We start from the raw sequence: 8,526 nt of genomic DNA on the forward strand, positions 1-8,526 counted from the left end.
GTTCAAGAATCACCTGATGAACCACTTCAAGTTCGATCCTGGGAGAGTACCTTACCACCCTTGCAGCTGGACGAGGCACCTAGGGTAATAGAAAACTACTGGCAAAAATCCTCACCTATTACCAACTGGAACAATTGGTTTCAAAGGGTGACAAGCTCATTTCAAACGGTATGATCTACCCAAGGAAGGGGGGAGTGTTTGTGGACATCCATTATTCACTTGCTTCCCTCTCAACCTTTCTCCCTGACCTCTTAATCTCCGATCTTAGGGAATGTACATATAAAGCTTTATACTCACAAAAAAAAATAAAATAATAATAATAAAGAGCAAGAGCAATTAGCAAACGAGTATGCACATTAAAAGTGAAAACATTGACTCCGACCTACCCATGTCACATCTGGTACAGTGAAACAGAAACCTATGCCATAAAACACCTTTGATCCTCATCACTTGAGTGATGGAGGGTAGGTAAGATTAGTACGATAGGAGTGTTTCTGTTTTAGAGTTGAGTGATTAGCAAAGTTCTCTTTTCCCACTAATGTGCCTCGTGGAGGTATTCTTTTTGTTTCCTAGTGTGTACAGGAGCGTGTTGCTATTGATTGGATTTGGACCTTCATGGAACCTTTCTCTCGTTCACACTTCAAATCAAGCGCGACCATCAACACAAACAAGTGTTTTATGTCCATTAGCATTGCCCTTATCTTTTTGCATCCATGTTTGTCTGCTTTGATTGTGATTGGTAGCATAATATTCAGCGCATTGGTTTAGTATCAAACATTTAATTCAATGTAATGTTTTGTCATAATCACTTGTCTAGGTGTAAAAATCAAGCAGTCCGACTAAGCTAGTTTGACCAAGCTAGGTATTAGAAATCTTCTCTTAATACCATGGGGAATGCCTTCCTAATAAGCAATGGTTACTTAGGTTCTTAATCCGATTTAAGCAGCATTGTATGAAATGTACTAGGGCTTTCTAGTGGGCTTAACCCTATTGACCTTTAGCTTAAGTATTATAAAGGGAGTTTACTAATGTGATGAGCCTGGGGAGGGTAACAGTGTTATATGACCCCCAAAAGTTACAAAATTAAAATGCTGAAAATGAACAAACAAAAAATCAAAGTGCCACAATGTAAAATTTTAAGCTGGAAGAGAAATCCCTGCTTAAATTGGTACTTCACTCACATGTATCGCCTATGGTACTAGAGCCCTAGAGGTTCCCAGTGTGGGCGCTTTTCCTTGAAAAGCAAAAAACCCAAGGCATACAAAATAAGCACACACATCATAATTGAATCAATGTGAAAAGACTTTGGGGGGTCAAAGAAAAGGTAATCAGTCAGGTGATGATTTCATGAGAAATTCCTTTTATGGTAGCTTAACTACAAGGTCTTCTAGATATAGCCTCTAGTCAGCCCTCGAACATGAATACTTGGCTCTCGCGATTAAACAACTTAATTGACCACAGAAAATTAAGAAGCTTACCCATGGTATTAATATTCGATCTCTAGTGCCTTTCGACCGTTAAATTAGCGACCCCGGACTTGTTTAATTTTTTACCTTTACATCTGTTTATGCATTTGATTATATTGCAATTCAATGTTTATTGCTGACAAATTGTTTGAAATTCTTTTACCAATCAATTTGTCTACCTAAAACTGCATATGCTTTTTAAGAGAATGCAATTACTGTGCCAATGTTGTTTGATTTTGCAGTGACTGAAGACGGCTAAGGACATTCATCTCAAATGCTCTTCCACCTCGACGAACCAGCTTCAACTCAATAGCTTCCGAGGATGGAATCTACATCAGGAAGGGGGGCATGTTAACCCTCACGGCTCACGGACACCCCATCACCTACGACGGACGCGTATTATGTATTTGGTAGAGTCAGGTACCGGACTTGTCGGACCAATAGGAAAAGGGTAAGAGTGATCGCCGATGAGAGGCGCACTCTAACTGGGACATTCAAGGGATTAGTTGGCTAAGCATGGGCGCCCAAGTGTGAATGGGGTGAGCTCATATAAAAGCCAACTAAACCTAATTTTTACTCATTCTCTCATTTGTGCAATAGAAGAGTGCTCTTGCTCCATCTCCATCTCCATCTTCTTCTTCTTCACCTCCTTGTGTGTGTGTGTGTGAGAGAGAGAGAGAGAGAGGGAGAGTGTGTGTGCGATCGAGCATTACAAAGGCACGACGGCGGCGAAGCGGTTGAGCGCGGAACGACTGCAGCTTCTTCTTCATCGCGGCGAGGAATCCACCACGAAGGCGAGCGTAGAGCGGTGAGTGACACGCCCTTTGCTCTCTTGAGCTTGCTAGTTTAGGCTTGTTGTGTGCTTGGAGCCATTTGTGGCTCGCACACGGTGTATTGGCAAGTCCCTTGCTTCGACAGTGCGGCAAGGAGCGCACAATGTAGTTGTCACAAGAAACTAACAATATTGAAAAAGCTATACTTGATATACTAGAATGTTTCGTTTTCTTCTATGATTGAAAAAATCAACCATCGTTGTCTACTATGCAAAATAGGGTATTAGGTGCCCCAAAACTCAAGGAATACTAGCTTTATGTTACATTATGTGACATAGAAAATCAAAACTGCATTTGGATATCATGAAAGCAACCAAAAAAATCATAGAAGAGAAAAAATTGGCTAAAAAACAGGATTTGACAATTTTTGTAATTTGGTCATAACTTACAACTTTAACATTTATTTCTCCCTAGAAGCATTTGGACATGTTGAGGACTACTAAAGATAGTTCTCTAGCATTATTGACCTCACAAACATGAATTCTAGAGTGGTATAGTTGCAAAAAGTTGAAAATTTTCAAAAACAGGACCTGTTTTTTCACACAGTTTAGGTTGTGAAATGTTGTGCAAGGACAAGGTTAAAGATGGAATTGATATTCCAAAAAAATTTCAAGTTTTTTTCAGCTCATGAGACAACTTTCTAGACGGATAGCACCACCAAATCCATTTGGAAACTCTTGAAATAATTCAAGGAAAATGGTCACTTCACAGGACATAAAAGTGTCCCATTACCAACCTAGTGTTAAGGATAATATGAACCTTGTCAATGCTTACAATGTTGCACTAGAGTAAGCATATGAAAAATCATTTTAAATGAAAAATGTTTTGTCTTATAAGACTAGTTCTCTTTTTATTGTGCACAAATTTAAATAGTATGCATGCTTAGAATCATGTTTGTGGTGAGGACGTCTCCCAAACACCAAGTAGAATTTGTCACCCTACTTTGGAAGTATGATATGGACTAAAGAGCAGACATTGCGGCAGCTACGTCTCCCAAGCACCAAATGGATTAGTCATCTATCTTGGAATGATGTCATAGGGTAAAAAGGGATCCTCTACCCACGAAGAAACATGGACTAATGACTAGGCTTTATCATCTCTACCTCATAGTCGAGGACGACTATGATTTCAAGAGAGAGGTAATGTCATAAAATATAATATCTAACTATACCAAATGATTTTCTCATATTAAATTGATCATTTAATGTGGGAGAATAAACGAGAACAAGAGTTAGAATAGAGACATGTGCTTCGAGACCTATCTCAACATGGGACCAAAAGGAGAGATGGTTGCATCTCAATAGGGGTCCAAAAGGAGATGGTATATCAAAGAGCAATGTACAATAAGTGCTTCTATACTTACCTCAACAGGGGACCAAGATGAGAGATGGTTACATTTCAATAGGGGTCCACAACGAGGTAGTCTATCAAAGAGCAACGTGCATCTAATGGAGCTTAAAATACCTTAGGGTTAGCTTCATTAAAGACCTCAGATGGTTAGTGCTAAAAGTCCTTTGACCTTAGGCAAGCTAGGGCTGATCTTGAGGTGGGAACCCGACCTAAGATTGAGGTGCTTGTCGTGCTTGTTGGAATTAGGGTTGTAGAGAGACGTACACAGCTTGGAGAAGGCGAAGGAAGCTCAAGGCACACAATAGAGAGTGTGTTACTTAGTGTGCAATAGCAAGATAGATAGACCTAGAGTGATGGGAATATGTACAATGCTCGGGAGAAAAACCTCCTCAAGAGGGAAAAAATGCCCCGGCGGTCCTAGTGTGTTCACACACATCACTACCACATGTATATGGTAACAAATCCCCCCTGGAGTGATGTGGTGAACGAGAGTTGGCACATGAGTAAAGGGAAGTGCCATGCCCTGAGGACATGATCAGTCCAGAAAGGGGAGTAAGCCCAAAGCTTAAGCTTCTCACAAGACAATGCCTTTGTGAAAATATCTTCAAGGTTGTCCTGTATTGGCACATAAGCCAAGCTGATCTCTCCTACTGAGAGCCTCTCCCTGACATAGTGGTAATGCACCTCAAGGTGCTTTGTGCAAGCATGAAAAAATGGGTTCCTCTCAACTGCCAATGATCTCTGACTGTCACTGTAGATAGTATTGGTAGTGTCCTATCCAACACCCAAATCAGCCATAAGGCGTCTGAGCCATACACACTCAACCGTAGCTATGAAGATTGCCCTGTACTGAGCCTCACAACTTGAAGTGGCCATAGTAGGTTGCTTCTTGCTCAACCATGATATACATGAACTACCAAGCATGAAACAAAAACCACTTGTGGACACTCGCGTGTCAAAACAACCAGCCCAATCTGAGTTTGAAAGCATGTAAGTCTGGCGGCAATGATCCCCCCTTGGGATAAAACAAGCCAAGATGTAAAGTGCCACTAAGGTAGCGGAAAATCTTCTTGACAACCTGCCAATGCTTAGACCTTGGGCTATGCATAAATCTGCTGACCTGTGAGACTGAAAATTGAATATCTGGCCTCGTGTTGCATACATAAATGAGGCAGCCAACAGCAGTTTGGTAAAGAATGACATCAGCAGGATCACAAGCATCATGTAGACTCAACTTCAAACCTGTTTCCATGGGAGTGGCAATAGGTTTGCAATCCTCAAGTCCAAACTTACATAGCAATGTCTCTATGTAACTTTTCTGACACAAGGAAATACCACCATCACACTGCTTAAACTGTATACCCAAGTAATGATGCAACAACGCCAAATCTTTCATCTTGAAAGTAGCATTCAAATCAGCGTTAAATTCAACAATATGTCTCTCATTTGGTGCAGTGATGATCAGCAAATCATCGACATAAAGAACCACAATGAGAAGTACATCACCCTCATGCTTTACATACAATGTGCTTTCTGTTGGACTGTTACAAAAGCCTTGTTTGACCAAATGAGTGTCAGCTTTCTCATACCAAGCATGAGGAGATTGCTTCAACCCATACAAATCCTTCTTACATCTTCACACTTTGTCCTCTTGTCCTTTTATGAAAAAACCGCGAGGCTGTGTTACATAAACTTCCTCAAATATGTCACCATTCAAGAAAGCAGTAACAATGTCTGATTGATGTACATCCCAACCAAAATGAGCTACCAATGCACATAGAAAACTCACAATAGTCATACGACAAGTGGGAGAAAAAGTCTCTTCATAATCAATGAATTTTTGCTGTGCATAAACCTTTGCAACAAGTCGAGCCTTATGGCGATCGATCTCACCATCCGGCTTGTGTTTCAACTTGTAAACCCACTTCGTACCAATGGCCTTTTTTCCAGGATTCAAATCACATAAAGTCCATGTGTCATTTTCTATAAGTGCATCATATTTTTATTGCATGGAAGCCATCCAATTTTCTGAATTATGTGCTTCATTAAAAGACAGAGGCTCCTCAACATCATGTAAGCTAGACACAGCCAAAGCATAACAATCTAATGCATAAGATGCATGGCGAGAGCCTGAACAAGTACGACTAGACAAAGGTGCATCCAATTTACTGTCACGTAAAGTGTGCACCAACCATTTTGGCATACCTCTAGCGTGCTCATTTTCAACCCTTTCCTCATCAAGTACATCATGTACATCTGCAACAGTAATAGGCTGCTCTGTAACATTTTCAGAAACCCCTATAGGTTGTACATTTGCCTCATTGGAACTTACATTCATATTTTCACCACTGAAAAGAGGCCAGAAAGTGTCATAAATGTCCTGTGAGCTTACATTACTATCTCTAGTACATGACAGCAAGGGCTGAACAGAATCTTCCACAAACACTACATCCCGTGAAACCAGAATACGTTTTGTTTGCAGATGATACAACCTATAACCTTTGCTTTCAGCACTATAGCCAACAAAAATACATTTGACAGCCTTATCATCCAATTTTCTGCTCTGCACTTGTGGCACCAAAGCATATGCCAAACAACCAAAAACACGCATGTGCTCAATAGAAGGCTTTCTATCATGCCATGCTTCAGGAGTAATAGACTACAAAGCTTTCATAGGACACCTATTAAGTATATAAGTGGCACACATGATGGCCTCAAGCCAAAAAGAATGCGGCAAAGTTTGACTTTTGACCATACATCATGCCATTTCCGTCAAAGACCTGTTTTTCCTCTTAGTAACACCATTTTGTTGAGGTGTATAAGGCACTATACATTGGTGTTTTATCCCACGACTAGACAGAAATGCATTAAATTCATGAGACATATACTCCTCCCCTCGATCAGAACGGAGGGTGCCCATAATACATTAGGCAAAATTTGGACTCACAAAGGGGCCCTTTAAGGAGTTCGACTTTACCTCTCTCTACGAAAACGGGCGCATGGATAAATTTTTGCAAAAACACTCCAAAGTTGGCGGAGGTTTGACAGTTAGAATGTCCTCTTCAAGCTTTATCTACTGATATATAGCACGCCATGAGATTCCTCATATTTTAGAAGATTCTTTTTTTGATTCACTTAGATTCCGACAGAGTTGTCACATCATAGGTGAATCAAAAAAAGAATCTTCTAAAATATGAGTAATCTCATGGCGTGCTATATATTAGTAGATAGAGCTTGAAGAGGACATTCTAACTGTCAAACCTCCGTCAACTTTGGAGTTTGTTTGTAAAAATTTATCCATGCGCCCGTTTTGGTAGAGAGAGGTAAAGTCAAACTCCTTAAAGGGCCCCTTTGTGAGTCCAAATTTTGCCTAATGCATTTCGAGACATTTTCAGCCATAGCCAAAAATTGTTTGAAGCACATAAAAACTTCAGACTTCGCTTTAAGCAGAAATACTCATGCATGCCTGGAGTAATCATCAATGAAAGTCACGAAGTACAGGTAATTGCCCAAGGACGGAGTTTGCATGGGCCCACAAACATCACTATGCACAAGCTACAATCTGCATGTGGCCCGAACTGAACCATCCTTTGGAAACTTAGAACACTGCATCTTACCCAAAATACAACCTTCACAAACATGTTTCACAGGTGCTTCAAGAGGCGGCAAAGAAGCAACCGTATCAGATCTCTGCAAAACGCATCAAACTGGCAAAATTTAGATGACCAAAACGTGCATGCCAAAGTTTTGCATCTGAAATAGCCCTTGAATCTGCAACAACATTTGCAAAAAATTTCCCACACTTGTCATACAAAGTGAGCTTATACAACCCACGGCACAAAAGGCCAGATGGAACAATTTCATCACCAAAACTGAGATCATGAACTGCACATCTATCATCCACAAATTTGACTACAAGTCCAAGTCTAGCAAGTGCGGATACAGAAAAGAGAATCTTCTTGATCCCAGGTACATAAAGTGCATCAACAAGTGTGAAGGAACTGCCATTTGCAGTAGTAAGCACAATCTTTCCAACTCCCTGAACTGGATAAGAGGCATTGTTGGCACAAGTGACAGAATTCCCATGAGGGACAGACTCGAGAGAGGTAAACAATTCACAATTTGAGGTAATGTGCTTTGTAGAACCACTGTCGAAATACCACACATGTGAATCTGCAGCATTTGTCAAGCATGCATCATGGACAGCAGGATTGTAAGTGCACTCTGCACTAACTTGCCCATTCTGCATCAACATCAGCATTACAATCTCCTTTTACAGAAGACTCAACAATGGCTGCATTTGTAGTGGAACAAACATTTGCAATGGAACCACCCTCTTTCTTCTTAGCCTCTTTGGCCTTCAACTTAGGACATGACTTGATCAAGTGATCATTAGCTTTACAATAATGGCAACGCATCTTCTTTTTGCCCTTATCACCAGAATTGCCATACGAAGTGCTGCCAGCAGAAGCATTAGGAACAGAAGTTTTGCCACTCGCAATAGAACCATAAGAAGTGGTTGCATTACTGTTACCACCCTTTCTTTGAGAAGAAATAAAGGCCTGTTCAACTACACGCTGCCTAGTCCTGTTTTTTTGGAAAGTGACTCTTGCAACAGCAATGTGCATAATGCATCAAACTTGACAACTTCTGGATTTCCTTGGGTCATCGGTCTCCAAGTACTAGCAAAATTCTGGTAGGAATCTGGTAAGGCATCAAGAACAGTCTGCACAAGGGAACTGTCTGAAATGACTTCACCTGTACAAATAAGTTGCTCATTGATATCCTTGACACTAGCAATTAGGAAAGCATCTATATCATCTTCCTCATGCATAATCTTCGACTCCAGCTCTTTACGCAGCAAAGCAATTTTAGCC

This window comes from Adiantum capillus-veneris, chromosome 18, assembly GCF_014529385.1.
Source record: "Adiantum capillus-veneris isolate H3 chromosome 18, ASM1452938v2, whole genome shotgun sequence".
NCBI lineage: Eukaryota > Viridiplantae > Streptophyta > Polypodiopsida > Polypodiales > Pteridaceae > Adiantum > Adiantum capillus-veneris.